The sequence below is a fragment of the Rattus norvegicus genome, chromosome 19, assembly GCF_036323735.1.
Source record: "Rattus norvegicus strain BN/NHsdMcwi chromosome 19, GRCr8, whole genome shotgun sequence".
Classification (NCBI taxonomy): domain Eukaryota; kingdom Metazoa; phylum Chordata; class Mammalia; order Rodentia; family Muridae; genus Rattus; species Rattus norvegicus.
In genome coordinates, this window is record NC_086037.1 from 42,027,667 (window position 1) to 42,055,001 (window position 27,335).

Sequence of the window (27,335 nt, forward strand, 5' to 3'; positions counted from 1 at the left end):
ATGGCCGCAACCAACCTTCTTTCTTACTTCAGTGAGACCTTAAATGTTCTGAGTAGACAGAATTTTTTTTGTATGCCTGTTGTGTGTTTGTTTGTGTGTGTGTGTGTGTGTGTGTGTGTGTGTGTGTATGTGTGTGTGTTTGTGTGTGTGATGTTGGTGTGACCTTATGGGGAGTATACATGCACTCACATATTCATGTACATTTGTGTGTGGAGGTTACAGATCAACACCGATGTCTTCCTTGATGGCTCTCCACTGTAACTTTCTTTTTTTTTTGAGACAGGGTAGCCCTGACTGTCCTGGAACTCATTCTGTAGACCAGACTGACCTTGAACTTATAGAAATCTGCCTGCCTCTGCCCCCTGATTACTGGGATTAAAGCTATGCACCACTCTGCCTGGCCCTGTGATCTGGTCCTTAGCCTTCAGCCACTGAATGCAGTGCCACTGCACAGGGACGAGCATGATATCTGATAATTCTGCCTCATACTGAAATAAAGGCGAGGCCAGGCTGTTCTGTGGCTTCTTCCGTGTTCCCAGTGTACGGGTATGAATCACTGGAGCTAGACTATAAAAAGAAGTAATGAAAATTTATTACTGTTTTAATTCCTTTATAACCTTAAGGACTCAGTGTATTACATTAAAACCCCAAAAGTTATAAATGCAAAATGAGCCAAGACTGGGAATGTCATTGTGCCTTTAGGAGCTAGGATTGCTACTTCCCAGTAGGGATTAACTCTCTGAGACATGTGGGTTTTTTTTTTCTTTTTTTGATGTCTCTATTTTAGAACAACACTGTTACTAATACAGTATAAAATCAAGTGTGTATATATGCTTTTTCTTTGAAGAAAGTAATATCTAAAATCTCATTTTTTCCCACCATGTGTTATATTCTCAATTGCAATAAAAAATACAGGTATTTAGGAGAACTGCAGTTAAAAGTTTTTTTACTAATGTCATAGCTACTTTCTAATACTTAAAAAAGGCAAGCACTCTTGGCAATTTACTTCCAATAGAGAATAATATTGTCTCATGCCTTAGGTGATTCTTGGCAATTTTATTAACCCCAACAATGGGCATTTGCAAGGCCTCCAGATGTAGTCTTCGTTCGTTCAGCTTTTCTTGTCTTAAAACAAACAGATACTGCAGGCAGACTTCCCAATCATTTCAACAAATTAAAGTTCTAAACTCTTCGTTTGGTCAAAGGCAGTTTGTTTTCCACTCACTGGTGTAGCAGGAATAACAGAAACGAGTGGTTGCTAGTGGCAACCTGTCTGCCTCACTCCTCCCCACCTCCCTGTGGGTAAATGTTGTCTACTCGTGCTGTGTGAGCTTCGGAATTAACTTGGTTCCTATGCACCTCTTTCCTTCGAGGGCTGAGAAACTGTAATTCAAGATCGGACCCAGCTGGGAACTTGAGAATGCCTTTTCCATTAAGGTGCCAGAGGGCCAGCAGCGTAAGTTCTAGGAGAGTCACTACTCAGTGTAAGCCTGGCTTGTTGGCGATGCGGTCCTCTTTCCACTATCCTAGTCTACCTCCAAAAGATCAAGTAGCAAAGCTAAGAATTTCTTGAATTATTGAACGGAAATTCTTAATATGTAGCTTGAGAAGCTCCTTAAATTTCAGAAGATAGGTTGATAACAAGATTTCCTTACTCATGCCAAATAATTAGTGTGCTTGCATACAGGGTGAACAACAGCTCTTATCTCCTAAAGGTTCTTGTGTATGTGGACTAACACGATTACATCTTTATCTTGGTACTAAGGCTATTTGATGTTCTGTTTCCTACTGTTTGAGAGCTGAGAATGCTGTGTGTGTGTGTGTGTGTGTGTGTGTGTGTGTGTGTGTGTGTTCATGTTCAATAGGATTAACCGAAGTATGTGGCTGCTCATTGTAACTTGCCCATTTTAATATACCTTCCTTCCTTCCCAGGGAGTGACATCTCACTAATGACACGTGGTTCCACTGAGAGATAAAGAATCGCCATCTCCATTCTTATCTCCCAATAGTAGGTGTCCCTGCATGAAGGGCTCTTTAAATTTTTGTGAGCCTGAGTTCCACTTGCCCAAGTGAAGTCACTGAAGGATCTCGGTGAAGACCCTGTGTGAGGCAAATTGCGACGGAAAGTCATGAAACGCGCCCAGTTCAAGCTGAAGGAGTTGCAGTGGGTCTCAGCCACCACGGCTGGATCTTATAGCCAACGAACTGGAAGTTCCTTTTTCCCTCAGGCAGGCACCCACCCTCTCAGGAGCTAAGCATACTCTGTAGCAGTCTGCTCTGGAGTTTCAGAATTATTACATAAGAAGCTCATTTCAACAAGCCATGGCCAGTTCTATCAGCATCATTTCCAAGTTTCTGCTTCTATATATCCTCGCCTGGAGTGCCCAAGACATTTGCTAACTGTAGATTGGCTGTCTCATTTTTCACTGACTTGTAGTTCTTTATAGTACTCAAGCTTTATTGGCTCTGTCTAGTGAGTGGACCTTGTCATAGGCAGTGCTTCTCTCTCAATGATCTCTTAAATCCAGAGTCTCCGATCAACTCTGCCTGATAATGTTTTCATAGTTGATGTTGTTTACCTCTTACTGAGTAAATCTTTATCTATCTAAGGTCACAAAGAGCGATATCTAGGCTCTTGTTTCCTAGAGAGAATTCACTCGTTTAGCTTTTATTTTCGGATTTGCCATCTCTGAAGTTAATGTTTTTACATGACACAAGTCAAGGTTCAGGGTCTTTTCTTTCTTATGGCTGTCTAGTGTACTTGACTCCATCCCTTTAGAATCACCCCTTCCTCTCCGTGCACTGTAGTTCAGAGTGACCTATATATTCTGCTCTGATTTTGGACTCTCCTCACTGAACCATGGTCTTATCTGTCTACGCCTGCACCAACACTGTCAATTCAACGACTATGCCTTGTTTATTATATGCTGCAACACTGTGGAAAGTCATGGGATGAGGCTCTGTAAAGCTCAGCCCAGCTCTCCTGTCAACCAGTGACTTCAAACTAATAGTTGGTTGTGCTACGTCCAGGACATCTTTCTCCTCTGGCATTTGCAAGACCTTTTCTTCCACCTTGCTGTGCTCTAAATTGTAAGCCTTAGAGCTTAGAGTTGCACTGCCTGAATTCGTGTTCTGGGGCTGATCTGCTGCTCTCCAGAGACTTTGAGGCATCCACCCCAGCCTACTGTGATTCATGCGGACAAAATGTTTCGTGGGCCTCCTCGACATTTATCACTTTCGTTGCAAACTGGAGGCAAGCGTAAATGACACTCATCCGTAAGGATGATGTTTTCCCAAGGCTGATGAGATGGACCAATTGAGAACAGCACCTGGAAATGTAGTGAGGATTGGAGAAGTACTAATTAATCTTTCTATCTGAAACAAAAATAAAAGTCTTCTCAGTTTATACTGCTCCACCTTCATGAAATTTCATCCAGGAGAAGAGGAGTAACACTGAGTCTTCATCCGTCTTGATTTCCAACTTCAATCTTCTATCTGGTATTGTGGTCTGTGCTGCAGGTGTCGCCAGGCCCCTCAGACTGCAGACATCTCATGTCTGGAAATCTCTCCTTGCTGCGTGTCCCTCTGGGTGTTCTCCTCTCACACGTTTAATGATGTTGGTTCTGTATGCGGCAGCAAATCACCCCTGGAAGCTGTGAGGCACACATGGATGATTCTGCGTGATGGGCTTCCTTCCCGAGGAAGCAGCATACTGTCTGAGATGCCCTAGATGCCAGCGATCAATAGAGAAGCCCTCTCTTCTCCAGAGTTTTATTTTCTGTGGTTTTAGCTATCTATAGTTAACTACAGTCCCCAAACATACTAAATGGAAAATTCTAGAAAGAAACAGCTCATGAGTTTAAAATATTAATATTTTATTCCAGTTTATTCTCAAAATTACTTTGTTTTAGTTTTAATATTTATTTCTTAATGTACCTAATTTAGCAATTAAACTTACTGAAATAGATTTCTGTCTAAAGGGCAAGATAATATACAGAGAGTTCAGGACTAGCTATGATCAGGCATAACCAACCGTGGACAAGGGAGACCACTGCAGACATTCTTAAGTAAGCCAATAGCCAGGCAAACAACAGTTGAGCTAAGTTCCGGAATGTGGCTCAAACACTGGCATGAAAACTCAGGGCCAGACTGGAGTGAGTAACTAGGGTGCCGTATACCCTTTTAATGAAAGCTTGAGTTTAATGTGAATCTCCAAATTCAATTTTAAAAAGCAGGAACTGCCCCAAGCTAACAACACATCTACATGTTTTAAGTGGAGACATGGAGTTTTATATGTTGGACTGAGTTTCAAGTTTGTGGCTAGAAAGTCTGGGACTTCCATGGCAGGCAAGAACCACCTTCTGCCCAATGATTTATTTAGACTCTTATATGCCAATAGGTTATGGTTTCATCTTCCCAGGAAAAAGCACATGTCATGTACGATACACAGGGACGGTTATCTGTGGTACATTAAGGTCACAAAGTAGACTTCATCTTCCTACCTATCTTGAGATGGAAATGTCAGAGAGAGAGGCTTGAGTTTATGATTCTTAGCCTCTTTGTGTTCAAGACTAGTTTCTGGAGGCCTATGCCTTCCCTATTTATTCCAACTCAGGCTCTGAGGGACCTTCATGAATCTGTGTGGACAGACCAAGCATCTGCCACCAAAAGCTGCTTTTGGGATCTGGAGACAGTCACAGAGACAGCATAGCCCAGCTTCTAGATAATACTCATGGCCAAGAGGGTTGCCCAACCCTGGAACTGAGGATGTGTTAGGATGAATTAAAGGGGAAGAGATAGTGTGGATTCTGGGCAGACTCCTGACTCACCTTGTGGAGAGCAGCTCAAGGTTCTCTAGAGTCTGAAGCCTTGCTTGGCTCTGAGTGGCATTGAGTTTCTGAGAGGTTCTCAAAAGAACCAAGGCATGATTTTACCTTAGGGCATTGAAAAATCTGTATTTGTATTCCTAATTATCAGTTGTATAGAATTAAAGTCTAAAGACCACTCCTGCCCACCAAATGGAAACCTACTTTAGAGATTTCTCTTGTAAGGAAATTATAAGAAATAGGCTACTGTCTGGGCAGACAGGCTGGTACATGTGCCCTTCTTCACTCTTAGTCCTTGTTGTAACTCTGAAAGCTGTGGACTTAGTATCATCCATCTGTCACCCTGATTCAAAAGAAAAGGAGACAAGTGTGGATGGTCATGCTGCACTGGCCACAGTGGCACTGCCATCTATGAGGATTCCTCAGAAGGTCCCTCTCATGGCTGCTGAGCTCTGACGATAGCCTCTCTTCAGAAACGTACTCTTAAGGGTTCTATTGTTGCCGCAGAAACATGACTTCATAGACCTTATTGTGAGGTATAAAAGTATGGTCTCTAGGGAAGGAAACACAGCTATGTATCTAAACATGAAACACTGAGTTCATGCAGGTTATCGCTGACTGACAATGACCTGTGCAGACCATGAAGTCCTAAGTGTGTCAGGATTAAACAGAAGTGGTCATTTATCTAAAAGGTCCTGGTACAGTGCCAAGATGTTCAACAAACACCTACGTGCTTTCCCTTCTGTGTCTCCCTGCTGCATGGACTCCAGCTTACTCAATCACTGTGTAGATAGAAACCTCGCATAGGGATTGAAAGTGGCTTCCTTTCACCCATTGATTATACAACTCTGTTAGGACAGAAAGCACCAAGCTCCAGATCCACGTGCACAAACATCTCCTTAGAGTGAAAGGAATTTTGGAAGCTTATCATGGGATGTACTGAGTGGTTCTGAAGAACAAAGAGCCCTTTTGATATGAAATTGAGCTTCAAGACTTCCTCGTATTCTTAGGTTTTAGCTGTACTTCTGGTTAACCCCATTTTTGATGAGCACAACTTTTCTTTAGAAGTCATTTCCCTCACTAATTATTTCTAGTCATAATGAAATTTTTCGTGAAATAAAGAATCTCTTCTTTCAGCCAGTCCCAATTTAGATCCCAACACAGGCCTGCAAAGTGCTTCTGAGAGCCCCCAGGCAGCTGCTCTTTCTGACCTGCTACAGCAGCCTCAGAGTAAGGCCATCCCTGATCCCCCAAGGTCCTGGGCAGGTGCCCAGGGGCTGCTGACAAACTGCTCCACTGTATCAAGCTGCTTCCTTGCACTGCTGCAGGGTGTCCCTTCTTCTTCTCTTGTGTCTGATTGTTGGTTAAGAAAAGAAAATAGTCTCTTAGACTTTGTCCTATTGCAACATTCTGAGTATCTGTAACTCCATCCCATCTATCTCTGTCTCCCTCCCATGTATATGTCTGTGTGTCTGTGTGTCTGTGTGTCTGTGTGTCTGTGTGTGAGGGCTAAGGCGGCAGCTCATCTACTAACTGTTCTGTATTTCAAGAATGATAAACCAAGCTTAATGTTCATAACCCATTTCTATTTGTAAAGCTACTTGTAGTCCTAATGCTAGGGAGGAAGGAGACAAGTGGACTCCTTGGGTTCACTGAGCAATCTAGGTTAACCTAGTTGGTGAGTTCTAGGCCAGTGACTGACCCTGTCTCAAAAAGTAAATCTAGATGGGAGCCAGCAAGAAGGCTCAGAGGACACTTGTCCCCAACCTTGATGACTTGAGTTTGATCCCTAAAATCAACATGATATAAGGAGATAACAGACACCCACTAGTCATTCTCTGACTTCCATAGGGGTATGCATTTGGGTGTACACACAAAGACACACACACACACACACACACACACACGCACACGCACACGCACACGCACACGCACACGCACACGCACACGCACACGCACACATGAATTATATACAGTAATGTAAAGGTGCATGTCACGCCAGAGCCTGATACACACACATGTAAAAAGCACTTCAACAGCTTTTATACATCTTACATGCTATTAATTCTTGACTAAAGGTAATAAGTCAACATCTGCTGTTGGCTCAATTCCTACTGTCACTTGAGGTTCCTTTCAGGGGTGAAAACACAACCCAGCTTCTGAATCTCTGGTACATTTCTGAGCTTTCATTCTGCTCAATATCTGTGCAGGTGGGAGACAATTGACTTTTGCTGGAACTTTCCTTGTCATCATTGGTCTTGTCTATGGGATTTCTTGATCTTCCCCCCAACCTCCACCTCCTCTTCAAATGACCTTAATCATTCATTCCACTGTGGTTCTTCCTTATTCTCCTTTGAAAATGTGCTCCACCAGGGTCTCAATGGACCCGGAGGTGAACTGCATATTTCTGTCCTTCTGCCAGAGTATCCCCGGAGGTCAGAGCATCTCACCAACCAAAGAAAAATTAGAACCTATTTAGATGATCTCTGCCCAGTGCGTGAATCCTGTCTATGAAGTCAATATTATCATATACTAACTTGCTTTGCAAGGAACCATAGCACAGTGAGTGCACTCTATCTATGAAGTCAATATTATCATATATTAACTCACTTTGTAAGGAACTATAGCACAGCTATTAAGGTCTAGTGCATTATTTTTTGGTGTCTTGCTGGATGTCTCTACGTGTTACAACTCTCACGTGGAACTTACGTTCTTTCTCTGAAGTCAATTTCTTTCCTCACACTCCTATTTCTCCCAAAGGCATCAGTCACTGTCATTTTATGTACAGGGCCTTATAGAGTCATCAAGGGCCTATTTATTTTTAATTATTAGAATGTACTTTTAGGACAGTTTTTTATTTCACATCAAAACTGAATGGCAAATACAGAGCATCTCCATATGCACCCCACCTCAACAAACTCTTCCAGAGTTCTTTCCTTACTGTCTCCCATCAACATGAAACATCAGTGAGTGTATTCCTGACTGGCAAACCTACCTTGGCATACCATTACTAACCAAAGTCCACCATTCTTCTTTGAATTTGCTGTTGTTCCTGTGTATCCTAGTCTTTTTGAAGCATGGGTAATGGCATGTGACTGTCACTGTGGGGTCATTGTACTTTCAAGCCCCTAAGACCTCTGCCTCTTCCCTCTATTCTTTGACTCACTCCTCTGACGTCTTTATGTCTCCATAGGTTACTCCTTCAAGAATTGGATTCCTAATACTTTATACTCATTAAGAAATAATTTCAGCCATTTGTGGCTGATTCCTTTCTGTTCTATGGACTCAAGCTTAAAATATTTTATCTTGGTAGGAAAAAGCATTTCCTTTGAAAATGTCAAGTGTTTTTAATGACATTGTGATTGTAAATGGTAGACACTCAAGCTGAATACATCACTTTGATTTCAAAATACATTTACTTGGCTTCTTCCCAAGTCTGGCCTCCCAAGGTTCTATATAAAGCTACTGTTGTGGGTTGCCCTGGTGCTGTTTTATTCTGATATTAATTTTCCTTCCTTAAGAGGGGCTGCCCACAATGAGGGGTAGATCACATACTCAGGTGATCCCATCTAAACCTTCTCCCCATTCTAACTGGCAAAATAAAGGCTAGAATCTGTAATTGGGTTATGGAATGGAAAGGTGGGACTGGAGGTCTTGAAGAGTGGAGGCAGAAAGAGAGAGGATGGAGGAAGAGGAGGTGGAAGCCAATATGGAGTGGAACCACATAGCCAATAGAAATTGCAAATAGTAAGGGGTCTCATAGCTGGGGAATAAGCTAGTATAGTGATAGATCTGCCCAATCTAGGCATATAAATATCATATCATATCATTTCACTGGGTTGTGTGTTTTTTTTATATGGGCTTATTGGAGTAAGAAATTAGCACAAAATTTGGCGCCCAACATGGGGCTTAGAACCCAACTAACCTGAGATAAAAGTCCCCCCTCCCCTCCCAATATAGACAGTTAGGGCTGCACTCTAAAGCTGCAGAAGTGCCTAAATTAAATGCTAAGTGAGTGTGAGGAGGTCTACAGAGAGCTACTGAGAAGCTCTCTCCCCAATCCCTAAGCAAATCGAAGCAACCTGAGGCAGCACTCCAGCCCTTGCTGGGATTTAGGCAGCACCAACATCACAACATGGTTGGGGTTCACTGAGCCTAAAGAAGGATCAAGAACCCTGGGGTGCAACTACCTGTGAAATAACCTTCTCAAAGACACAGCAAGCTGATCTGGGCATCTCTGCCCGAGCAGTCTCCTCATGCTCGTTTCTCATCCAAATAGGACACTGGTCTACCACACAAGATCTGAGATTTTATATGTATGTATGTATGTATGTATGTATGTATGTATATATATATATATATAAAATTTTAAGATATGTAAAGATGAGAAACAATAAATATCTTCTGAGTTTTATGGGATGATACTTAAAATGGTATGACAGAGATGGATTTAAAGAAAATTGACATGTCAATTATCATTATTTACAATGGTTACTCTCTTAGTTTATCATGTCTTCTCAAAATACATGCCCCTAAATTTAAAAAAAAATGAGACTTAGGAAAGGGATTAGAAGAACTAAAGGTACAGGATTTTATAGGTCAAGTAGGAGATAGAGAAGAGGAAGGGAAAGGCAGAAATCTGAATCTAAGCTCCCTGTTTCCTCCCTGTCCAAAGTTACAGTATTTGCAAGTTAGCCCTTAAAATTATGACATATCTATAATTCATAATATAGCCAGAACCATCCACTCCAACTTAAGGGACTGGGACAATGATCTTTTGTTTGCCTCTAGCTGAATTGGGGCAAGAAATTCCCTTCTGGGAATCAAGCTACCCTAGATGAAAGGCATTGACTTAATTACTTTTCTCACTTTATCTTGGTTATTTTATTATGAACATTTCTCCCTCTCCTTCCTTGAGTATCATCATGATGCTTAATAGTCTTTGACTCAAAGGCTAGATTTAGGAGAATACCAAGAATCAGATCTTTATTTTAAGAGAATTTTCATAGGTGAATTCCAAAACAAAATGTAGTGTTTAAAATGATTTTCCTCTCAGAGATTTTATTTTTAAATAAAATCTGAAATGATAAATATCTTAAATCAAAGTTTCTGGAAAACTACATACTCTTGCTCATTTTTCTACTTTTCCCTTAACATGTGTAGCCCAGGCTAGCCCTGAGCTTCATATATAGCCAAGGATGACTCTGAACTGCTGAGTGCTGGAATTAAAGATGTGCATCATCATGCCTAGTTTATGCAGTGTTGGGGATCAAATCCAGATTTGCTATATGCTAGGGGGGACATTCTACCAACTGAGATATCATAGAACATGTTTTAGTTCAGATCGATGTCTTTGAGAGTGCTATAATGACAGCTTAACTGAGCTGTTTAAAGGATTAGAAATGTGTGCTGAACTTTAATCATCATTCCCGTTGAGCCTCCTGCCCTCCACTGCCAGCCTGCGGCATATGTTTAAGGACTAAACTGAGATTTAAATAGCTACAGTCTGGAAGTGCTTATGGAAACCTCCTCAAATTTTCAAGTCTGCTTTGAGCAAACAACATTCATGCATCTTTAATGCTAAGCACTTCAAGAGGGCTCCTGAACAAAAGCTATTTCAGTGATTCAGGGTTCCAGAAGGCAGGGTTTCTTTGTGTCTCTGACAGGACCTATCTATCAAGCTTGTAGGGAAGATCTCTTTCAAACATGGAGATGATAGCTCAGCCTTTTAAGGTTGCTTTCTAACTTTGGCCTGTAGTCAGCATTAGCCCACGGACCCTTCAAGTCACTTCCAAGTTCACCTGCTCCAGAAACATCACTCTCCTTAACTTCTTTTGCATTTGTGTACATGTTGGTATGTATGCACATGTGTAGGGATTGATGTGCATGTGTGTACATGTGGCGGCCAGAGGTCCATGTTGGGTGTCTTCCTCAATCACTCTTCACTGTACGTCGTGAGATAAGTTTTCTCATTAAGCCTTGATGTGGCTAACCTGGCTGGCCAGTGAACCCCAGGAACTCCCCGCACAACAGGAAAAGACTCTCTTCTATGTGGGTTCTAGATATCTAGAACTCTAGTCCTTACTTGATCATATCTGACTTTGAGCCCTCACGTGATCATATCCCAGTCCATTTTTTAATAGTCATGGTGCACCAGAATCTTGATTGCTTAGTGTATTAATCCACAAAGCACTCTTCTCTCATTTTGGTCACTGTGGTTTTTTCATTTGTTTGTTTTGTTTTGTATATAGTTTTATTCCATCTTATTGGCCCATGGTAAAAAAAAAATCCTTCATGAGTACCTTTTTTAGTTTTTTAATTGTGTTAAGCTTTTCTGCTTTATTATCTATAGCATACTTTCATGGATCTTTGGTCCTTGATAATATGTAAAGATGTTTTCTCATCTTTCTTTCCCCTTCCCAATGGGCATAATTTAGATTGTCTGTAGGCAGGTGGGATGGCATTCCACATCCCGAGGCAGAGCACCATTACTGTTACATGAACAGGGTACCAACTTGGGAGGAAAGCAGATGGCTGAGTCCAACTTCCTCTCTGCCAAGCAAGACTAGGACCCACCCAGGAATCTAGGTCATCAGATCCTCTCAGAAGCACAGTTCAGAGAGTATGAACAGCATGGAGAACACTGTTGCTATGCATGACATGTTTGTAGTGCCTCTTCCTGTTGCCAATAATACCTAATCTTTCAAAGCAGCAACCTAGGGCAAAGGTAAGCCAGTCATCTAGGTCCTATGGATGACCAAACCCTCCCTTCCTATATCCTCAGATCACTTAGTGACTTTCATGCTAAAGACTACACATATCCTTTCACGATTTGTTTCCCTCAGAAGATCATCACAATAGAGGGTCTTTCATTTGGTTACAATGAAGAAAAACCAAGTTGAGAGTAAGAACTGGGTTAGACAGGCCTTTTACACTGAAGGAGAAGTGAACATTGGTGGTTTGGAGGTCAAGGACCTCAGGGGCTGATTAGTTCCTAAAGTCTGGGAGCAAGCTTTCCTTAGGGCTGTCACAATTGAGGAAGGCTTAGTCTAGAACACAGTTTAATTTAAAAAACAAAGTCCATTAACTACGGGAGTTTTTAGTCAAGGAATAGGCAGGACCAGTGGATCAGAATGTGCTGGGATGAAGTACCAAGTTGAAGGTGGAGTCTTGCTGAACCAAGTTAGCAGTTTTTTTGGGAACACTCACAATACAGTGACAAATAAAAAGATCAAAAATTGGAATACAAGAATCTCTACCTGATTGTCAGAGCTCAGGGGGAGCCTGAAGTAGACCTGGGTCAAGAAAAAATTCTCTGTCAGGTCATCGAACAGTAAAAGCCATTTCTGGTCCCCTCCAGCATAATTGTGTGCTCCAATGAAAGATCATGTCTACTGAGCTATGCCATTGAATAGCATCAGAAGTCAGGGGTTAGAAGTCACAGAGGAAAAGAGGCTCAGTCATTAAATCTGCACATGGCTGTTGGAACCTTTTGTTTCTATGACTAATGAAGTCAGGGTTCGGAGAATTAACTAAACATAAGGGTTGAATAAGAACATGTGATAAATGTTAGACAGTTCACTTCAGAGGCAATTTCCCTTTCCACATGCTTCAGCTATTGGGTCCATATGCCGCCTTCTCATTATGTGCCCCGGGCATAGACGTGTCCCCTTGCTCTAGGGAGAAGGAAATCAGATTGTCCATAATGTTCAAGGCCAAAGCTTCTTGGTGCCCCTCTCCTCCTGGTGTCCTGTTCCTGGTGTTTCTTTGTCCCCTTTCTCTACTCCACGTCCCTGGAATCAATCCTTTGAACATGGGAGAGAGATGCATGATACTAATGATTTTGTGCAATTGGCAAGACTCATAGGGGAAGTTCTGAGGCTAAAGCCAAGCTGTGCAGCTGTCTCACTGACTGCTCCCTGCAACCAGTGATCAGGAGACTCACAGATGTGATTCTCACTCCATGCCTAGCTGAGCAGAAGGCTGTGCCAGCAACATCTCAATGATGGTCACAATGACAGCTACTAAAATTTGGGAAGTGTGTAAAGAAGACATTGATAATAACTCAGGAATAAAAGGTGATGGGAAAACTTCTTTACACAAGCAAAAATGCCCATGGGGACCTTCAGTTGGCACAGGATTTCGGACCAAGGTGTGCAATCCCCTTGCGGGACGTTTGCTCAACCAGGGGTTTGGATACCAGTTCTTGGGCAGCCCCAGCTCTTCCAGCCTGTGCTCATTTCTTTCCTGGTGTTTCTCTCCCTCCCCCAACATTCCTCTTACAGAAAGAACATATGTACTTTGTTAGTGGGTTGCTGGGGAATGTAGAGTGACAAGGGAAAACTGAGTTCCCTAGAAATGTCACATAACTGGCTTCCTGGATACAAAGAGCTGGGAGCACACAGTGTTTGGGGCTGCCTTTGCCAGTTGTAACTCATCCCTCAGCCTGAGGATAATTCAGTGACCAAGCCCATTCGTAAGGCCTGGGAATAAACAGATAGTCTGAGAAAGCAGGAGGCATCTTCCTCTCCTAGCACATTCTGATACCCATGTTGTGAGCAACTGAATGGAGTCTTGGAGAAGGAGACAGGCAGAAACACTACAAAAAAGTATATCATCCTCTAAACCTACCTTCATTGTTCACACAGGGTGACCCTTTCCTAAAGAATAGTGCTGAAGACGCCATTCTTCTAATACCTATGTCATTCTACTGTTGAACATGTTCAGCCTTTCCCTCGGCTGCTTTTCGTCTGTATTTGTTGCAATGCAGTCGACTAAATTCTCATCTCTCACCTCACCTTCCCACAGATGTGAGATTACAAATGGGAAGTCCTCGCAGATACTGTAGAACGCCCAGCATCTACCGAGTTCTAGAATAATGACTAGTCATTATTCTGCCTTTACGTATTTATCCAACCAGCATGTATTGTGCACTTGCTGTGTACATTAGTGCTGGCCAGAAGAGGGAGAGGAGGCACAGAGAGAATTAGTTTTTAGACGTATTTAGTAATTCTAATTCTAATTAGTAATTAGAATTAGCAGACGTATAAGAAGAGAATTTGGTGAATTATCTTCCACATGTCTTACTTGACTAGCATATATAAAATCATGAATTGCTGTATCATTAAGGTAAACCTTACTGAGATACTTTATGTCATCAGTCTGTGTTCTGCCCTTCTAGTCCTCTGCAGCTTCAGAGAGCTAATGGGTCCCAGGAGAGAGACCTTGTCAGTGTACACACAGAACAATAAACATCCCCCACCCCATTCGGTCCTTAATTATAAAGCAAATGAGCAATCCGCCCACCGGGTTGGAATTAGCTGACAAACTACGTAACAGGCCAGTCTGCCTCAGGAAACTCTGGTAAGAAAAAGAGAGCCTTCAAAATATATGTAGGCTTGAAATGACATCATCGAAGGAGTTGGGGAAAGCGAAACCTCTTGTAAAGAACAAAAAACATAAAGAAGAAAAGCAAAACAAACAAACAACCAAACGAACTAACGAAACCAGAGACAGGAAAACTAGCAAGCAACTTGAAAGGTTGAATACAGCCAGGCATCTCGGGGGGGGGGGGGGATCCCAAGCGTGAACCTTAAGTAGTGATTTGATCCAATTTGAAGATTCATGACCTGGAAGAAAACGCTCTGCCCTTCCACCACTAGGCGAACCATCATTCACAGGTGGTGGAAGTTTTTCAGACAAAGATTTTAGCATTTTCACCGAAAGACAGCTTGTTAATATTTCCTTAATAAACGTCAATTATTTAAGTGTCATTGGCCTGGGGGTGTGGCTTAGTCTAATTAACACTCTAAATCTTTACATGTGAGAGAAAAGTCGAGATACTCTTTCAGTGTTTAAAACCTGGAGCTACTGCTGAATAAGTCCTTCCACAGTCTCTATGATAATGTTCACTGTGCACTGCAGGGCAGGTCCTTGGGAGGACTTTGGGTGAGGAAGCTGCTATCATTCCCTCCTAGCAGTTGGCCAGCTTTGGAAAGTGAAGTCACTAGTGATGAAGGAGAAGCCGAACCCCAGGAGTACAGTGGACATGGGTCCCAGTCAGGCTTCCTTTGATTGATTCCAAAGACATGTGGTTACTTTCTCACCTCCAGGTCTACAAGACCTAACACCCTCTTCTAGCTTTCACAGAACACACAAAGAACACATATATACAAGGCAGAACACGTCTACAAATAAGAGAAGACAAAATAAATCCAAAATACAATAGTAACAACAAGGTGTGTGTCTCCCAAGGAAGGACGTCCGAAGTTGACCTCTAGTTTCCACCTACACAGACAAACGCACATCTGCAAAAATATGCCTCCCCCCACCCCCACAGTTCTGAACCAACTTTGCTCCATTCAAATGCAGATTTAATGTAGAGTAAATCTGGCAGGAAGTTAAAGCTAGACTAAGATCGATGATGTCTCCCAGAGCTAAGCCGATTCTGTTACTGATGGAATCACTATCAAAATCTCACTTTGCCTGCTGCATGCGTGGTATTGGGGCAAGCTGGAACCAACCCCCACCCCCACCCGCACCCCCACCCCTGTAGAATTAATCACATTTCTGTGTGCAGCACTAGACAACAGTCCCACTCAGATGCACTAATGTCAGGAGGGGACAAAGGCTGGTGGGCTTTTAACATTTGACATTCATTAAGAGGCAGTGGCTGAAATTAGTTAGAATCCCTGGTGATTAATCTCCATTGTGTGTGACCACAGGAGATGCCTAGTCACTTAGCCAGCTCTTTCCTAGGTTTCTGCTGAAGGACGGGGCATGTTTCCAAAACCATTGGTTTAGTCTTCGTCATTTAATAGGGGGCTGTATTTTGCCAACAGCTTGACAGTTTGAGAGAGAGAGAGAGAGAGAGAGAGAGAGAGAGAGAGAGAGAGAGAGAGAGAGAGAGGCCCGTTTTCTGCTGGAAAATTCTGGAAGTTTGCCATGACTGTTATAGACATTGCTCTTAGGAAATTCCAGCTTTATGGTTCATTAGGCAAATGGAGTATGAATTTTCCTGTCAGTAGGGAATGTTGGAGAAGAAAGAAAAATGAAGTAGGCAGTGGGGCTCTATGCTGTCAGCTTCTTTGGTTGTGTGAGGACTGTAAGGTTTCAGCTTGTTTCCAGGCACCAACTGCTGCTTGTCTGAGGTTTAAATGCTAGTCTCAGTATTAGGAGTACAGAGAAAATGAAGTGTTTCTTTAGTTTAACACATTTATATGGTCCTCAAGGGTAATTGTGACGTTTTGTTTGTATTCTTGCTTTCCCAGTACTAAAATCAGTATTATTTCCAGTTAAAACCTGAACCTGTCAGCAAACCCCATGTTCTAAGAGGCAATTAACTATTTGGGGGCTTTCTTTTGCTATAGTGATCTTAATTTTGGAAATACCTTGAAATGAAAATCACAAATATCCGTAATATTCGCTCAAACAAGCATTGTTTGTTAGAATGAACGAGGTTGGGGTTGGGACTTAATAAATGCTTGCTGTTCGAGCAAATGACTTGATCCCAGCATCCCTGGGCAAAGCTGGATGTGGCAGCCTGTAACCCTGCTCTTGGTGAGCTAGAGACACTGGATTCTGGAGCTGGTAGATCAGCTACTCTTTCTCATCAGAGTTCCAGACCCAGTGAGAGATCCCGTCTCAGGAAATAAGGAGGTCCATTATAGAGGAAGACACGTGTTATCAACCTCTAGTCTCTACATGCATGTGCATACACACGCACACTCGTGTGAACATGTATGCATGAATACCTGATACACACAAATGTTCACCGCTCACTCATGATCATTTATTTCCTTGGCCTTAGGAAGCAGGTGATTCTAAGAAAGGATGACATAAATGGTTTCAACAGCTACTCTTACAAGGACCCATGACCTACCTGCACTTTAATGGAGAGGCTGACTATATATAACGTGTGAACTCATATTCTCTGTGACGGAAAATTATGTAGAAACCACAGAAAACACATCTCTTTTTAGTCAAGCAAGGACTTCTCCTGGATTCTATACCAGTTGCTGAATATGCTATTTCCTTGATTTTTCGCAGAAAACAGACTTCTATCACATGATACCCATGCGACTTCCTGATCCCCCTCCTCTGGAGTGGCTGATATTTTTGTTATGCCCTATGAGGAGGGCTACATAATGTAAACCAGACATTCTCTGCAACACTTAAGTGCAAGCTTACTAGGTCAAACAAATTCTTTGCACACCACCTCGAACCCTGGTTAAACTTCTAGGATTGTTAAATCGGAGTAACGGTTAGCACTTACCATTGGTATTCTAAGCAATAAGGATTATGCTGTCTTTTACTAAAGTGTTGGTGTAAAAGGAAGTTAACAATGACTCTCCTTACCATTATCATTACTGATTTAAAAGAAGTTGGACATCTTTATGAAACAATGGACCCTGACAATACTTCCCCCAGGCAGAAGAAATCATAGGTTATGCCAAGCAAACACCATTTTTTTTGTACACCATGGCACCAAATGTCCAGATGAGTTGAAGCAAGTTCTCAAAGAGATCTCTGCAGTAACAGAGGTTCACTGGACCACTGCTCACAATATGCAAGACGCAAAATGAACTGAAGTATTCATCTATGAGTGATGGGTAGCTAAACGCCTCATACACATAGGAAGAAATGTTATATGAAATATGATTCAGCCTTCCAAAGGAAGGAGATGCTGTTATGTCACTGCAGAATAGATAAAATTGGACAGTACACTGGGTGAGGTCATCTAGTCCCAAGATAAACACAGTATACAAATAATTAAGTGACAAGGACAGAAATGGGAAGAGCAGGGTAGTGCTGGAGACTGGGGGTAGAGGAAGGTCAGGGTGCTGTTCGAGCAGGATAGAGAGTCAGCTTGGGGAAGTGAAGGATAAAGGCTCGGATGGAAAGGTCTAGTACGAATAACTCAGGATTCTCTGCCTCCGAGGAGTCTCAAAAGCAGCATTCGTGAAGTCAAGGGTGCTCTTGGTGTGGGCCAGCATGGGAAAGGCTCCAGGTGAAAGCTCCTTCCTGCTGCTCACTGGTTCACCCTCACAGACTCTAATGCCATGAGCAGATGAATGCTCGCACCGCCGGAGAAAAAGGCTAAGGAACGCTTAGTGGAGCCACAAGGGAAAGGGTGCCCTTGCTCAATGCTCTTAATAGCAGTGGAAGGAAACGTCCATGTTCCGAAGGGCTGAAGTGGGAAGTTAATATGTGTTAATAATATTAATCAAATATTACTAATGTTTCAGGAGACATGTCAGTTATAAGAACACAGTGCCATGAGGCAGAGACTCTCATGAAGTAGTCTGCCTATCTAGAGTGACACCCTCTGCCCCGTCATCTCCTTTATGCACGTGGGAGTTGCCGGTTCACAGGACACTCACTCATCATAGCATAGGTGACATCTGGTGATATGCACACATCTGAAGAGTCAGGAAATCGAGCCTGTAAACCATTAGGATTAAACTGATGTGTTTAGTGTAAACCAGTGAACAATTTTCCAAGGTGTTTCCATGGTGCCGTTTTTCAATTTAATAAATATCCTTTAGGGCTTGCTAGAGTGGAAGCCCTTACACCCTTATGGCAATTCCTGGCCCAGGCCTGGGGGAGGAGGAAAGAGGACAGCACCAAGGCAAGAGCTGTTTTTCTGAAGCTGTGTTTCAATAACATCCTGAATGATTGGAGGCAGTCGTGGTTCTAGAAGGAAGGAGGAACTGAGAGGCAGAACGACAGGGCGTTTGGGGCTGACAGAGTCGTAAATCTGTACCAGTACATACAGGAAGTGCATGCAAAGGCTTCTAAAAATATCCATAGTGCAGGCATGAGGAACAAGGAAAATATAGCTGCCCTTTCCACCCTAGGGAGATTCAGTTTAAAGTTTGCACGCAGGGCTGTGCCTGACCTATTCCACTGCTGCACTCTATGTTGTCTCTGGAATACAGAAAGTGCTTGCAAAATTTGTTGCATGACTAAGCCAGAGACAAAGAGTCCACGACAGTGGAGGGCTAGGTCACAGCTGTCTGAAAATACCAGACTCGGCACTCGGATATTATCTTTCATATGGTAAACAAAACAAAACAAAACAAAACAAAACAAAACAGACTTCAGCACGTGAAGCCCCTTTCAGAAGTGGTGTTAGTGGTATGTTCAACAGCTCTCTAGAGACTTTGGACAACGCACCCCTCATTTAGAATGATGGGTTGTATGAATGGAACATCATTGGTTAGTTAGTGAATCTCTATTGCAAAGCAGTCAGTATATTCCTTTTTTGATAAGGAAAGTCCTAATTGCAGTCTACTTGTGGGCACTGCTAACTTATAAATTCGCCAGAGAAACCTTGATGATACTATGTCAGACAACAGTCAATGCAAAGGAAAGAAAGTATTCACAATATGACACCCCAAGCCCCAAAGCACAGCACAAGCAAAGCAAGTGAATTTCTTAACTAATCAGCTCGTCATACCCTGATAATTGTAATCAACTTCTACCCCAAAGAAACCCTGAGCTCACAATTGCTGTAACTCGTAGAACGCTCAGTCGAGGTTTTCCAATATTTTATGTAAACTTTTTTATTTATTTTTATTTCATGTGCATTGGTATTTTGCCTGCACGTATATTTGTTTGAGAAAGTTGGATCCCCTGGAACAGGAGTCACGGACAGGTGTGAGCTGCCCTGTGGGTTCTGGGGATTGAACCAGGGTCCTCTGGACGTGCAGCTAGTGCTTTAACCAGCTAAGGCATTTCCAGCCCCGCCATTTTTTTTAATTCTTTATCTGACTTCCAGGTTCCTTGACTTTGACTTACTGCTCACTAGAGACTTGTCATTTCTCTTTATTTTTTCATTCTGCTCTTTATCTGAGCATAAGAAGTGATATTTATAGTGGCTGACTATATGGTAGGATATGGATTTATGACTCTCCTTATTACTGGAAGGAATACTGACCTCTATTTGCCCTTAAAACATTTAAAATTTTTATGTGTGTGCATATGTGTGTACATGTGTGTATATATAAGAATGTGTATGTGTGTATGTGATGTATGTGTATACATGTGTGTATACATGTGTGTATGTATTTGTGTGCCTGTGTGTCTGTGTATCTGTGTGCATATGTGTGTGCATTTGCTTATATGTGCATGTATACATGTGTGTCTATGTATGTGTGTCTGTGTATGTATCTATGCTTGTGTGTGTATATGTGTGTGTGCCTGTGTGTATGTGTGTCTGTGTGCATGTGTGTTTATGCACATGTATGTGCATGCATGTGAGTGCAGTACACTGCCAGAAAAGGTTTGGCAGTTGCCATGGACATGGTTTACAGGTGATTGTGAGCCTCCCAGTGTAGGTGCTGGGAACCAAACGTGTCCTCTGCCGTGCTCTCGCCTGCTGAGACATCGCTGCCGCTCGAGCCTTTTATTTCTTTTTTAAATTTGACATTCCGCTTACATGCTGGCCTTCTTTTTTATTTTTAAGTAAGATCACTTATTCTCAGCACCTCCCTGTCTCCCTTAGGCTTTCCTAAAGCATGAAATCTAGCACCCACACATACACTACATGTCATTCCAAAGGCCATTGTAATCTTTTGTTTTTTAAAGTTGATGCATTGTTTTACTTTTATAGCCTGGCACCTGCTGAGAAAACCCTTATTTCACTGGGCAGATTATCTAGCAACAACAAGAAGAATCCATTCCATGGACAAAACACAGAGTTGAGTTAGAACTTTAGAAGCCCCCACTTTCTTCTGAAGGAAACAAAATAACTCGAACAGATTTGGAATTTTCAAATTGCTTTGAAGGCACTACTCCCAGTTTCCCAGTAAAAGAGTACCATTTATTTTGCATTTTTTCATCATGTAAACAGAAGCCTGAATCATTTTTGTAATAAACTGTGGGGCCAAAAACGAATTTTCCCAAGAGAGAAAGCTAAGATGCTGTATGCCAAGGAGCGAATTATTCCCAGCTGTGAAAGTAGATTTCATCTTTGCTGGGAATGCTCGGAGAAGCCGATCTCTGTCACTTGTGTGACATTAAGAAAAGACACTGGGTAATTAGCGATACAAGTTCGTTAACAAGCATCACATGCATGTGGAGATTTAAACGTGGCCGGAAAAATGTTTGTTTCCATGTAGTGTGACTATTTGAAGAGAAATGACACTTTCAAAGCAAACAGATAATCATGTATACTGACATATGACGATTTAGCAATGTTTTTTCATGAAGTTGAAGTAGTTTGTAGGTAGACTCTGATCAGACAATATTCATGGCAAGTGCCTCACTATAAACAAACAAACAAACAAATATTTCACTCAGTGGCTCCTAGCAATATCTCCAGTAGCATGTGTCTGGTTGGCGGTTTTACATTTTAAAGTTATTTTTCACATCATTATCCAAAATATTCACCATATTAACCTGTTTAGTAATGGGGTGATATTAGAAACATTAATTTATTTAAAAAATTAGTCAAGCACCTGCTATGCTGTGCAAAGCCTACATCGAAAGATCTGAACGCAGTTGGCTATGGGTCAAGATTGAAGCTTAGCTAGGGAGATGTTTAGACCGAAAATTAACTTCCAATGTTGAGCGTCGTATGTGCACCTCCCAGGAGTATTTTCGTCAGATAACGGAACAGGGATCGGATGGAAATGAAGTACAGATGGAGAACTCTGAGGTCAGTGAGGAGCCGAAGAGTGGGAGAGAGAGGCGAGAGGCGGGGTCGGGGGAACTAGAGAACACGCAGAGAAGGAAGAGGTGGCAAGAATCATCTAAGTCAGCACACCTCACCCAGGGAAATAAAAATCATGTGCTCAAAGAGCCAGAGCGTCCCAAGACAAATATTTTCCTAGAGGAAAGTGTAGTAACCCGAAGCTGTGGCATCATCAGTAGGAAGTGGAAAGTGAAGTTACTTTCCAATAACCAAGTAGGCGTAAGTCCAGCGAGAGCCATGGCTAGTAGGTTAGGTTCTTGAGCACTCAGAGGTCAATAAAGCCCATCCATCAGCATCAACACAGCACACAAGAGAGACTGTGACACATATCAAATGTATATCTGCGTGCAACATAATTAATGCATTGCAGATGGCAGCTACAAGTAACCATTTTAAATTCAATTCACAGCAGTGCTTCTAAACATAAGATACTAGACGACCTACTGATATGATTACACTGAAAATATTTCAGAGTTTTAAAGATCATCCAGTTGCATGGAGACACACAGACCATGTTTGTGCATGCATAATGGAATATTGTTAGGGTGCCTCGATCGGGCATTTTCCAGACGTTGTCATCAGTGCCTCACATGTGGCTGTGAGAGTAACAGTGACACTCTCTGTGAGCTGTGCTTTCTTTGCTGAGGTGTGCGCCGATCAAAAGGTCCCACCTGGAGGTTTAAGTCTCGCATAAAATGTGAGATGGTACTTAAAGAACAAAATTGCTTCAGACAAATAGAACTCCCTTTAGCACACTTAATAAAGGCAAATCAATATGCCCCAGACATGAGTGCCTGCGTGTGTGTGTGTGTGTGTGTGTGTGTGTGTGTGTGTGTGTGTGAGAGAGAGAGAGAGAGAGAGAGAGAGAGAGAGAGAGAGAGAGAGCATGCATGCATGCATGTGCCTGTGAATTTGTGGAAGCTAGATTTTGACACCTGCTGTCTTCCTCCTATCACTTTCCACCTCAGCATCTCTTAGTCTCCAGACCAGGAGCTCAGCTTTCATCCAGACTGGGTGAAGCCCCAGAGATCAGCCTGTGTTTGCTTCCCCCAGGACTGGGATTACAGACGTGCAAATGAGTCTGGTTTTCCACAGAGGTCCTGGGAACCTAAGCTTAAGTCCTCATGCTTGTGTATCAGGTGACCTCCCAAGTCTCCAGGTCTCTTTATTTTGTCACCTTCCCTCTCCTAGCCCAGTCACAGAGGAACATCAATCATCTCTCAAAAACTGGCTTTATTAAAAAGTTCAGCCACTTCAAGTTGCGTTTCCTTCCCTTGAGACTTGTTCTCTGCAAGTCCAACAAGACCAGGAGTAAAAACACAAGTTGATTCTGTCACTGTAACTCCTAGTTTTCACTGTACCCTGAAGAGACTAAATCCTAAAAGCACTTGGAAAACAAAAGTTACAGGCAGGTGCCAACTGTGCCCAATGGAAAATCAATAGCAGACTGTGTAAATGGAATCAAGAAAAAACAGAGTCTCTCACATCCCACATTTCCAGTTCATTTCCCTCCGCTCTACCTTTTTGCCTTTGAGCTCTGGGGATGGTGGTGGTAGCTTTCTTTTCTCCACTCTCACCATCACTAGACACATAGACACAAGCCACGTTTAGGGAAGTGTTTTAAGGCCCCCACCCTTGTCTTATCTTCTGGGTATCCTGGCAGAGGGAATAAATGTCTCATGGAAACTTGAAAGAGACATCTGACAATTTCTCTCACATATCCAGCGATCCAGGTTTTTTTTTATGGGAGCTTCTTTATGTTACTTTGGACGACACAATCTGAATATCAGCATGGAAGAAAAAAGTTGAGAATAGTTTATTTATGGGCGGTGATTTAATAAATAATCAACATAGGGCTATTTGGGAAGGAAATCTCCAAGTTTTTCCAAGAGATGGTTAGGTAGCTGAGAAAGAGGAGAGTACAGTTTATAACGTCTAGAGACCTGTCATTTGGCAGAGAAGAACTCATACATTGACTTCTACAAGTGGCTGAGCCAAAACTTTTGTTTAAAAAGGCTCAGAAATAATTGAAAGAGAAAGCCCAGATCTCTGTATAACCTGCAAAAGTCACATGATGCCTGAGTGCTAATAACTTGTCTAGAGAAGTCGTGTGGGTGGAGACTAAATACATGTAGACGCACTCTACTAACAAATACATTGTTGGCTTTGAATTCAGCGTGCGGTTTTATTCTTTGCCAGGGTTTGAATGTGTCCAGCAGTTTCTGGGTTAAAAATTTAGTCCCTGCCCAATGTTGAGCGGTGGGACTGACCCCTCTTCCCTCACTGGTGGCCTCACTACTTTACTGCAGGCAAGAGGAAGCCTTGGGAGGAGGAGTTCAGTACCCTCTCCTTTCTCAAGGACTGTTGCTTTCCCACCATGAGTAGACACAGCAAGAAGACTCTTTCTTACCTTGCAAGGCTCCCTGACTTTGGATATCTCTGTTTCCAGATCCTTAAGAAAAAACATTATTTTCCTTTTCAAATTACTTCATCTCAGATATTGTGTTATAGTAGATGAAACGGTCTAAGGGAGATGTTATAAATGTCAAGTGAGACACAATGTACAATGAACCTAAGTACTTAATAAATGTTAGCAGTGTTAGCCTCCTTGTTCCTTGCACATACCCATAGCACTGTCATGTGTCATGGGGAAGCAGAGATGATTCATTTGGGCATCTGAGATGGGAGTTATAGCCCATGAATCCCCAGTATTATTTTTACTTTTGTGTCTACGTTCATTTGGAAGATAACCTCTTGGTCTCTCTTTCACAACACAAGAGATATGAGTGCCAATTAAACCACTGGGTTTTCTAGATTAGAAAATTTGGTCAGTGACTCACTCAGCCATGAGTCACCCTGGGAAATTGGTTGGCTTTAGCTGTGGCTGAAAAACCTGTAAAACAAAATGAACAGCCTGGCAAGACATGATGCGTTAGTGGCACTTGTATTTTAGGGGTAACCAACAGCTGTGTTGGACTAAAAGCCAGCTTGGTAGGAGGGAATTACTGTCCAGCACTATAACCCTAATCAAGTACTCATAGCTGGAGAGGCATAGACTCTATTCTCTTGTATCAATATAGCTTCTAATATCATTTTAAATACTTATTTCTTGTACCAATAGATGGTTGCAGTTCTCACCCCTCATCAACCAAGTTTCTTTTTGCAGCAGATGGAGAATATCACAGAGATCCTCAATTTGTCAAAATGCAGAGTGTAAATGAACCTGCGATCCCAGCTCCATCTGATACATCTATGATGTAACGCCCACACCCAAGGTTCGGGGCGGGGAGGGACACAAAGATGGGGTGGAAAGACTATAAGAACCAAAGGACCTAGATGCCTACTGGGACACAGTGGACTCTAGACATGATAGAGAAGCTGCACGGATGACATCTTAACAATATCAAGGCCTAAAAAAAAAGACCCACATAATGACAACACCAGTCGACATGCCAACGGAGATGGGAAAAAGTTCCCAAGTTCCCTCTGTCCCAGATGAAGAGCTGTAGGCGATCAATGGGTGCAGAATGAAAGAGAATCGATTTTTTTCCAGAGAGGACGAGCTGCCTTATAGATTATCTAATCCTAGGAGTTCAACCCTAAATTCACAGACATGCCAACAACACTAAATGTAGTCAGCTTGTGTGTGTGTGTGTGTGTGTGTGTGTGTGTGTGTGTGTGTGTGTGTGCGCGCGCGCGCATTTAAAGAAGAGATCATGATTTTGAGAGTGAGTACGGGGATATGGGAGAATTTGAAAGTGGACGGGGACATGGGAATGGTATAAATACACACTGCATGTATGAAATACTCTAAAGAAATTAAAAACATAAACAGTCTCCATGTAAACTCAAGCTGAAATAAAGAATAAATTAAAGAAAAACTGTCTGTGATATGGCAGGAAGCCTACTGAGAAGGGTTTCCTTACAAGGGGGAAATTGCAGGTGACAAGTAGAAATTGGAAACACTTTTAAATTTGCAGAAATGTTGAAATGACGGTTCAAAGATGAGATCAGTGCAACAGGTCAACACTTATGAAACATGAACTTAGCCTAAATAATGGAAGGTGGTAAAGCCTTCCTTCTCAGAACCCAGGAGAGGGCTGGGGGCAATTGCATTTCTATAAAAATGGTGGCATTTCTGTCTCCTACCTAAATAGATGTGCAGGCTCCTGTTTAAGATGAACACCTTCTTTTCTACTAATCACGTTGATGGCTGGACGACAGTCCACTCTGCAGTTGCCAAAGCCTGTGGCTGCTATGCAGAGTTGTTATTAGAGCATTCTAGGAAACACGCAACCGCAGTCGGGGAGGAAGCCGTGGGGCAGGCCCTGCTTCCACACGACTGTTATTTACTGACACCCACCAGGGCCAAAACGGGTGCTCGGGCTCATGAGTCACTGATTCCATGTCGTTGGAAGCACAGCGCACGACGGAGTCCCAAACTGCTGATGGCTTCTGTGGCTTCCAAACATCTGTGCTGCTTGGATCCCATGACCAATCCTTTGCTTCATTTTACCTTTGCCGGCTGAAGAGTGAGTCAGACCAAAAAGCTAGCCATTTTGTAGAGAGACTATTTTGTGTGCTGTATGGATGTATCACCTGTCAATTAAAACTTCTACGGACTATGGCTTAGACAGGAAATAGGAGGTGGGGCATCCAAGAGGATAGAGCCAGGTGGGGGATTCATCCAGGAAGATGTGATGAGGTGGATGAGCACAGGTAACCAGCCATGTGGCAGAACGTAGGTTAATGTGGGTTAGTCCAGTCAAAGTAGAGCCTAACTATATGGCCAAGGTATTTGTAAATATATTTTGAGCCCAAGTCTTATTTCTGGGAGCATGGGGCTGGCAGAGAACTGAATCTAACTTCTACATCACTATACTTAGTTCCTGAGATCTTTAGTCAACTAGCTGCACAGGTACCGCTAGAGAGCAACACTTCATCCACATTGGGCCTTGGAGAGAGGGATGATGGTCGTCATTCATTTGAAGCACGTAAGAGGCTATGACGAGAACTTTAAGGTTCACTGTATCTAAATTACATTTCTGAAACACCACCTTAGACTCCAATAAAGAACACCCCTGCCCTCAAAAGCAAGGTAGGAAAGCATGTGCTTAGACTTGGTTTCAAAGATCAGCATAGACTTTCTGGGGTTTATGTGAAGACTCTCTCTCCCTTCCCCCCTCTCCCCTCTTTCTTCCCCTCCCCTTCCTCTCACCTCCTCCCCTTCTCCTCTCTCTCTTCCTCCCCTCTTTCCCCTCCCCCTCCTACTCCCCCTCTTTCTGTGTATGTGTGTGTGTGTGTGTACATGCATGTGCATATGTGGTCTCTTCAGATTTAATATGCTGCTGCTTGCCTATATCTAAAAAAGTTAGAAACACACAGAAGACAGTCCGTCATCTTCCATGCCAGCTTTTCTATACATTAAAATGTTGTGACAGTATTCTGACTGAATGTGTCAAGAGTGCCTCCAGTCTTTCTCACTGCACGGATTCCGGCCCCGCCTTGCACCAGCCCCCATTAACAGGTTTCATATGCAGCACAGAGAGCCAGAGCTGATCCAGATGAAGAATCTGGTCTTTCATAAGCACACATTCCTGGAACTGATCAAAGACTGATGTGCAAACACATGGTGAGTCATAGGATAAGCTTTCGTCAGAAATAAATAAATTCAAGCAATCCACCAGAAGATATTTATTATAAGTCATTTACCTCAAGGAACAGAAACTAAGGGATACACAGATAATTTAAATATATATGCTCAAGCATTAACACAAAAAATACAACTGACACAGGACAAAACACCAGCA

General features: G+C 42.5%; 1 protein-coding gene and 1 long non-coding RNA gene across 2 annotated transcripts in view; one reads left to right on the forward strand and one right to left on the reverse strand.

The window, feature by feature from the left end:
- The window catches only part of Rnf150 (ring finger protein 150), a 220,942-nt gene that overhangs the window by 115,391 nt on the left and 78,216 nt on the right, over nucleotides 1-27,335 (reverse strand). The gene's annotated exons all lie outside the window — the stretch shown is intronic.
- LOC134483336 (uncharacterized) lies at nucleotides 1,325-14,471 on the forward strand. The gene is made up of 2 exons (XR_010060191.1): nucleotides 1,325-1,456; nucleotides 1,933-14,471. It is a non-coding gene; the product is annotated as an uncharacterized LOC134483336 (long non-coding RNA).